The sequence below is a fragment of the Natator depressus genome, chromosome 12 (assembly GCF_965152275.1).
Source record: "Natator depressus isolate rNatDep1 chromosome 12, rNatDep2.hap1, whole genome shotgun sequence".
Taxonomy (NCBI): domain Eukaryota; kingdom Metazoa; phylum Chordata; order Testudines; family Cheloniidae; genus Natator; species Natator depressus.
This window is the reverse complement of record NC_134245.1, coordinates 7,712,063-7,720,943: the sequence shown is the minus strand read 5'-3', so window position 1 is coordinate 7,720,943 and position 8,881 is coordinate 7,712,063.

Below are 8,881 nucleotides of genomic sequence, written 5' to 3'. Positions count from 1 at the left end.
CTATTGGACATGTATGTTGAAGAAAGGATGTATAAAAGCCTGTGTAACTTCCTGCTCTGGGTGCAGGATTTGAGATTTTCTTCTCCCTGTACCTTTTTGCAGCTGCAAATAAACTTTTCTGCTTCTCCGCCCCGTTGTGATTATTGGGTGACGCACACCGGGGAACGAACCAACCTCAGCTGTTGTTCAGCCTCTCGGCACTGGGTGCCGGCAACAGTAGGACACGGACGCCCATGAGAAGGGACCAGCTCAGTCAGCAGTGGGACTTTCCACTGCCCCCTTGGCCAGATGTGCCTTCCGTGACCCCTCTTTTATACACTGATACAGACAAGTTGTGTGTTACCCCTCTCACGTGGTTAATTGTTCGGATATAGATATTCAGGCCTGTCTGCAAAGGCCTGTATTTTAAGAATTTAGGTGTATTCTTATCACTTGGCTAGTTATAGAGATATAAAAGAATCAAAATCACTGTCTGCCGGTGTAAGGGCCTTCTCTTACTGTGACAGTCTGAGGCCCTGTGCTTAGGCTAAGGCCTTTGGCTAAGCAGCAGAGGCAGTCATAAGCTGGGCAGCGACCGGTCACCTCCTCCCATTCCAAACTAGTCCCATTGAAAGAAGGTGCTACTGGGCTCTTAGGCACTATCAGGACAGGATTGTATTCCTATCACCTCCAGAGAAAGGGAAGTGCCTAGAAGATGTAAAAGGAAACTTAGTTTGATAGCATCCTGTCCTGCAAGAACTCACTTATGAATAGTTGGGATGTGAAATCCTCCCTTCTGTATTATTTTGTCATTATAGTTCCCACTTTTCTTTTTGCGAATACAGACTAACACGGCTGCTACTCTGAAACCTGTCACTTTGCTATTGCTTGACTGTATAATCTCTGTCTGGTTCTGTGATTGATTGTTTCTGTCTGCTGTATAATTAATTTTGCTGGGTGTAAACTAATTAAGGTGGTGGGATATAATTAGTTACATTACGTTAGGATTGGTTAGTTAAATTTAAGGAAAAAGATTGATTGAGGTATAGCTAAGTGGAACTCAAGTTTTACTATATAGTCTGCAGTCAGTCAGGAAGTGCGGGGGTTGTGGATGGGTGTGGGGAGGGGAAATGGGAAGAGGGAATGGGGGTAAGGAAATTGGAATCATGTTTGGCTAAGGGCAGGAATGGGAACAGGGACACAGGTGTAAGGCTCTGTAGTGTCAGAGCTGGGAAGGGGGACACTAAGGAAGGAAACTGGAATCATGCTTGCTGGAAGTTCACCCCAATAAACATCGAATTGTTTGCGCCTTTGGACTTGGGGTATTGTTGCTCTCTGTTCATGCGAGAAGGACCAGGGAAGTAAGTGGGTGAAGGAATCAGCCCCCTAACATTAGTTACCATCCTGTAGCTGTGGGTTTGAACCCTAGGAGGGGTCAGTGTGTCCCTGTACCATCTTTGGGGAGTGACTCTCCTGAAGCGGGGGAAGGGAGTGCTGACACAGCCCATGCAGCAGGGGAGCTGTAGCCACAAGCAGGCTGTGGAGGGGAGACCCTGGAGGACTCGGCAGCACAAACGGCATTTGTAGCCACGGCTGGTGGTGTCTCTTGTGGGGGGAGAGGCAGAGAAGTGATGGGCTTTCTCTGTGCTAATTCAGGAAGGAGCAGTGAGTGCCCAGTAAAAAGGGCTCTTCGCTGAATTTCCCAAAATAAAGTCTCTGAAAAACCAGCTCTGTCCTGTCTCCAGAGGACACTGCTTCATACTTTTGAAGTTTTAGGGTTCATGAAAAGGGGTTCCCTGACCCAGGCAGAGCTCAGGGCTCTGTGTGTGTGTGGGAGGGGTGGGGGGCATGGGGACCCAGGTGGAGCCTCCAGGGCCAAGGTTAAAGCAGTGATCCTTTGCAGACGCGGAAATGGGACACCCATTTTATGGTTTCCATACTGAGGACAGGAGGTGCCCCAGGAGGCTGCAGGATGGAGGTACCGATGGTTTAGCAACAGAAGGAGCAGCTGTCTGCAGGACATCAGGCCACAGGGGAGGAGAGGGGTGGCCTGATCCTGATGGTCAGGAGCTTGAGGCAGAGCTGGAGACACTGCGTGCAGAGACCTCGAAACCCTGGAGAAGATGAAACTCTATAGACTGACCGAGACGAAGACTGGCGTTAAGGAGCGTGGGGAACTTGGGGAATATGGCTACATTGGACTCTCGATGGAGTCTGTTCTGGCCTGGGGGGAGAGCAGCCCAGAAGAGGACTCACAAGTAAGGGAAAAGGCAGGTTTTCCTGAAGGGGTGTATGTCAGTCGGTGGCTGGCACCTGGAACTGAAGTAGGTCCTGCACCCCTGTTGGGCCAATGAAGGGGTAAGGCAGCACCTGGGGCTATCAGGGGCAGAGGGCATTCCCGAGAGGGAGGGGCTGTGAGGAGGAACTGGTTGAGGGAGACTGGGGTAGGAAAGGGGAGGAAGCGTCTGCCAGAGTCCCCGGAGATGCAGAAAGTGAGCTGAGAAACTGTCTTGATTTGTTCCACTTTGGGACTAAACTGCATCAGAGCCTTGGTTTGGCAGTGAGCCCTTGGCAAGCTAGGGAGAAGCCGGGCCGTGCGACGGTTCCCATTGCGTCCTCTGGAAGGAGTCTCCTGTAGCCCTAGGCTGTGACAGACGCTGCCTTCAATCCGATCTCCCCTCCCCTGCCGGGGTCTCCCTCACTCTCTCCACTCATGTGTCTCTGTCTCTGGCCACATGCTGAGCTCCTGCATCTCCCTCTGAAACCAATATGGAGCTGCAGGTGTCCAGCCTCTGTGTCTCCCCTGTGCCTTTGTGACCTCAGCCCCTCTCTGCTTTGTGTCTTGGGGTGTTTGACCCTGGCTAACGCTTGGGGCTACAGTGTGTGTGGCAGCCTGAATGCACAGTTAAGCTCTGCCCTTCTCCATGAAGGGAGGGAGCAGCTCTTTGTGTTGTCGGTGGGGCTGTGATCACCAACGCGCAGAATGTGTCACGTGTTGGGCTCTGGGATTTTAACTGGTGGTTTTATTGCTCTGCAGCCAGCTCCTCTTGGGCAGGACGTGTACAGACCATGGTGCCGTGTTGGCCAGGCTGAGACGGGCCAGAACCATCACTCCACCACTCCATGATCTCTGGGGGGTTACAATAAAATAAAACCCTGATCTGACCTTCTTCCCCTCACCCTGGGTTTGGGTTCATTTTGCCAAATAGAAGCTGAAAACCAAGACCACGGCCTGCCACCATTTTGCTCTTCTCTACTGTTAGGTCCCCTCCTGCACTGCAGTTTGTGAGCCAAGCCTACAATTCCCATGGTATCTTAGTCCAGGATATCGTATTCTCCCCCCAACCGCCTTCCCAAGGTACGAGTCACTCCTATTGACTTCACCTTGGAGACGCTGTCTCCCTGCAGGGAGAATCGGGCCCCAATGGCTTTCAGTAGATGGGTTTATAGAGGTTTCAGGCCCCACAACAACGTTTTGGGCATTGCTCTGTGGTTTGGGTTCAGCATGCAGCTGCGAAGCTGATTGGGGGGGCAGGAAGTGGACGCAGGGGGTGTGATAGGCCGGCAGCAGGAACTGGAGGTTAAAGAGAAGTGCACAACTGAAGTAACGTGTTGCTGGCCCCTCTCCCTTTTCCATCCCCGCCAGCCGTGTGCTACTAATACTAACTGACCCTGTCCCGTGTCCCCGGGTCGTGCTCCCAGTCCCCCTGGGGCAGATGATGGAGTTCTGATTTCCCAGAATGCCTGCAAGGAGATCTACAGACCCCACGCTGGGCAATACAGGGGGAATGAGCTTGTGTGGGCCAACCCAGCACTGCCCTGAGAGGTGCCAGACTTGGAGCAGCTGGAGCAGACTGCAGAGGACAGAAGCTAACGGCCGTCAGCTCCTGGGAACGGGCTGGCTGAAGGCAAGAGCTTTGTGGATGCCCGATGGCTCCCTGAGCTGAACCAGCCCTGGGGGACTATTATTTCCTGCTAGTGTGCTCAGGAAGCGGTGGCTCCACCTTGCCAATGGAAGAACTGCTTTGGGGTCATTGACCACCCCTTTCAGAGCCGCTCATCAGTGGCTTGGCCAGAGGGGCTCTTACGACCATAGCAGCAGGGGAGAGCACTTGGATGTGGCAGACCAAAGGCCTTGCCCAGGCCCCTCAGGGCATCCTGGGAGAGGAACGTGGTAACAGTGCCGCTGCGCTTCCTGCTTTCCCCTCGACCGGTGCACCCGGCCATTTCCCCCCTCTATCCCTCGGGGGCCTTGGACAGGGCTGTTCCCTCTCTGGGATGGCAGCCTGGTCTCCCCTGTGCTGGGGCCCTGCTGGGGTGCAAGAGCGACATGGGGGGCCATTCTGGTTCTGATGGGGAGGAGCAGTGCACCAGGGAGGGACTCTGCTCTGCTGTGTGGCTGGGAGCAGGGGCCTGGCAGAGGGGCACAGGACGGTTTTATAGAAAATGCACAAAACGAAGGGAGGCAAGATCTCTCGAATGGATTTTATTGTCAGTTTCTAAATGGCCCAAAGGGCTGGTCCCTGCTCGATGCCCCAGAGGAAGGCAAAAAACCTCCAGGGTCTCTGGCCAATCTGCCCTGGAGGAAAATTCCTTCCTGACCCCAAACATGGCGATCAGTTTCACCCTGTGCATGTGAGCCAGGACCACAGTGGGGAAAGAACCCACTGGGCACTATGGTTACACACCCTATCCCAGCCCCTCCAAGGGATTGTCTGTGTCCCAGTACTAACCAGTGGCCAGTGCTTTCTTCTTTGCTTCCATCCCGGCAGATGGGACCAGCTGCTCCCCTTAGCCCAAGAGGTGACCCCAGGCAACTTTTGAACATTATTTTTGAATACTCACCACACTAGCTGTGTTTCCTACATCTGAAAGTCTAACCAAAGCCACTGATAAGCAGGTTCATCATCTCCTCATAAAGATGAATCCCCTGAGGTCTGCCATGCCCCTGAGCTCCTCTCAGATCCTGAGATGTGTGATCAGCTGTAACAAACTCTTTGACACAACTTAAGTTAGTAATTTGTAGAGTTGATTATATGCTCATTTGGTAGACTTACCAAATGCTTCTTACCTCTCCTCAGAGCCGATTCTGTTGCTTTATTGAATGAAGGGTCTTTTTCATGGTCTCATATCTTATGAGATCCAATTGTCCTTTCAGGTGTTGGATCTGTTCAGCTCCATTCCTATTCCTTTGTGCTCAAATCCTGAGCGTCTGTAACTCTTCTCCTGAAAAGACAAATCAGCTTCACAAACCAGTTCCTGCAGAGCACAGCTGTGGCTGCAGAGACCAGCATTTGACAGGTAACATGTTTGCTTATTATCAGATTTACAGGCCCATAAATATACACGATGTGTCATGATCTGCTCCATTTGGCAATAAGGGAATCCTAAGCGCTCACCTCTGTCAGTGACGGTCTCCTGCATTGTGGGTTTGTAACGTGATGGTGATAAGGGATTGTCTTCCCATTCTAGTCGAGGAAGGCAACTTTTTTCCCTCTCTGCCAGTCTGGGAACATGTGTTCCTGTATTCTTCAGTTACATGACTGCTTATAGTCCTCAATCCCTGGGAGATCAGTTCAGCTGCACTTCTTTCACCTGAAGGGAAACCAGATCCATTAATTTCTCCATTATGAGGTGAGTTCCTTACCTCTTGGCAGCAGTGATGAGTTTCACTGGTTTCCTTCCTGCAGATATCTCAGATCTTCTCGCAACTTCCTGAAGTTTTCACACTCTCAAAGTTCAAATCAGCTGCATTTCTCTCATCTGAAAGTATAACAGGATCTATTCATTTCCACCTGAACATTAAAGAAATGTGCTTTTTTCCTTCCCAACTGACATGCCTGGTTCAGCAAGTTGCATTTGCATTAATCCCTACAAGAGCACAACAGCCCTCTGGTCTTCTTCCATCTGGAGATGTGCGACATGTGACCTATTTATTTGGTCTGTAAGTGTTGCTTTGGCATGAGGTTCATTTGACAACCAGGGAAACGTCAATGCTTACCTCCATGTCTGTGTTCTGCTGACTTGCTTCATATTAAGATTTGCAACTAGCTGAACTATTTGAAGTGACTGTTTGTTTTCTGTTTGTTGTTCCTTGAAATAACAGCGTCTTCTCATTGGAGTCCTCCATGGATTGAGCAGCTGGAAAGTCCATGTTGCTTTGTCTTGCCTCTGCTTTTCACACTCTCCCCATGACAAGTAAGGTCCACCACAGTTCTTCTCCCTGAAAGAAAACTCCACACCACTTGATATACACATGGATGTTTGGAGACTGGTATCGCTTACATCCTTGCCCGGGACAGCCACTTACCCTCACTTCTCCCTGGTAGGAATGCCCACCTGGTCTGTTCACATCTCCAGTTAGCAATACCTGTCAATTATTTATTATTACTCATTACCAGTTATGAAGAGTCATCAACAGAAATGGTTCCTTACCATCCAAACCATTCGGCTTCTACAGACTTTCCAGTGCTCACTTACTTGTCAGTGATGTTCCACCACAAGGCTTTGATTCTTTGAGGTACAGCCAGCTACACTGGTTAAAACTTGAAGCATATAATTGGCTGCTTTCCTCTTTTTGAAAAAGAAGTAAAAGATTCTTTTCTTCCCCCTGGCCAGATATCGTTACCCATCTGAGTATTATTAAATTCAGCAGCCTCTTATCTTCCCCCGCCCCCTTAATGGTCAGACCTTCATTCCACCTGAAAATAGAAATAGAGCCAGTTATTCCTGCCCCTGTGCTGAGAGGAGGTGCGTTCCTTACCTCTTGATAGAAATGATCAATTCCACTGACTTCTTCTTCACATTTGATAAATAAGCAACAATGATCAATTCTGCACAAAGAGAATCAGCTGGACAACTCATCTCTGCAAATGGAAGAGCAGGTGAAATGCTCATCTTCAGACGCTGGTTAGTTGCACTTTTTCTGTGATACGTCCTTGTTGGAACAACCAGCCATTAACCGGGAAGGGGAAAGGAGAAGATGTCATGATCATTGGTTAGAATTACAAACTTTCCTTACCTCTCAACAGGTAACTCCCACTTTTTTATTGCTTTATTCAGGACAGCAACTTCTTGTGCCCTTTCGAGAGGTGATGATTTCATCCGTTACATTTCTTCCACCTGAAAGTATGACCAGAACCATTGACTGTTTGTTTGGGCATTGGCGTATTGTATTTCTTACCTCCTTAAAGGGCCGGATCCGCTAATTCCTTCCAGTATCCTACAGCCATCTGTCATCCTTGCATCTCAAAATCTCACCTGCTGCAAAGATCAATGTTTGACAGAGTATTTTTGTCAGGCAACAAATGTCAATGATTTGTCCTTGGATTCATTTTGTAACAGTGAGTATAAATGCACACCTTCTGTGGGATGGTTTATCTTGTTTCTCTCCATACAATCAGCTGTTTTGTTCCAAATCTAGTTGGTACAAGTGGCTTCCTTATTCTGAAGCTAAAGAAATCCGTCCAGTTCTTACCCCCACCCACTTCCTCTGTGCGTCTCCTTTCTCTTGCAGCCTCTTTGCCCATTCCTTTTTCATGTCTCTCTCCTCACCCATTTCCCTTCCCTCTTTCTTCTCCCTCCCTTCCTCAGTTCCCTGGTGTTTTTCCTCACTAATTCATACTCACTCACTCCCTCCCCCCGCAAGTTATCTGATGCCTTGTCCCTGCCTTGTTTCTTTCATCCTTCTGTCTCACGTTCCCTTCTTTAGCAATGGAAGCAGGTTGGTTGCAGAAGGCCCTACTCCATCACCCTGGTGCCTGTACTCAGACCCACAGGCAGCAGCCATGTGCTCTGGATGACATCCTGGTGTGAAATCCTGCAGCCCCTGGTGGCCGACCCAACAATCACTGCATCACAACAGAGTCACGGGTCATCGTCATCACCTCCTCATCTGGGCAAAGTGATCTGCCCCCCATCCTCTCAGGGGAAGTGTAGGGGGAAAGCTCTGGCTGGCTCTGAACTCTCAAATGACACTTCAGATCTAGAGTCACCAGCTGGGGCTCTGTCTGTGACAGTGAGTTCCAGGGTCACGAACGGCTCCTTTCCCTGTGACTTGGATGGAGTGGGACTTACACAGCCCTCACCTATGAAAGCTTACGTCATAGTTCCCTTCCCCTGCCTGTCTCCACCTCTGGGTTTGTCTCGGTCACCACCCCTACGGTGGAATGTTCCACTTCCATCACAATGGGCCAATGCTGAGCAGGGCTGAGTTCCTGCATCTCTCTCAGGGAACCAGTGGGAGCTGCAGGTGCCCAGCCCCTCAGAACTAACCCTGTTGGCTTCATTTCATGGCACCGTGCTGTGCCCTCCATCTTGGGGTCTAGGCCACTCGCTGCAGACCCACCAGGGGACTGACAGCCAGCGCCTCCTGTACCGGGGAATCCAGGCAGGGGTTTCAGTGTTAGCTGGAGATGGGCAGATACCAGACCCATCACTCCCCCCTTCCATGATCGCTGGGGGCTCTGATAAAAGGGCACCTGTTGTTGGCTGTGTGGGCCCATACGCTGTCCTGGCTCTGGCCAGGTAGCTGGCCCAGCAGACCTCAGTCAAACTGCCCGAAAGACCACAGAGTCGTTCGGTGGCAAAGGCGCTTGGCCAGATTTGTTGTCAACAAAGCACTTGTACTCGCACCCCATAGACTCTGCGTGGACACTGGGACACGGACGCCCCTGAGAATGGACCAGCTCAGTCAGCAGTGGGACTTTCCACTGCCCCCTTGGCCAGATGTACCTTCCGTGACCCCTTTTATACACTGATACAGACAAGTTGTGTATTACCTCCTCACGTGGTTAGTTGTTCGGATATAGATATTCAGGCCTGTCTACAAAGGCCTGTACTTTAAGAATTTAGGTGTATTCTTATCACTTGGCTAGTTATAGAGATATAAAAGAATCAAAAT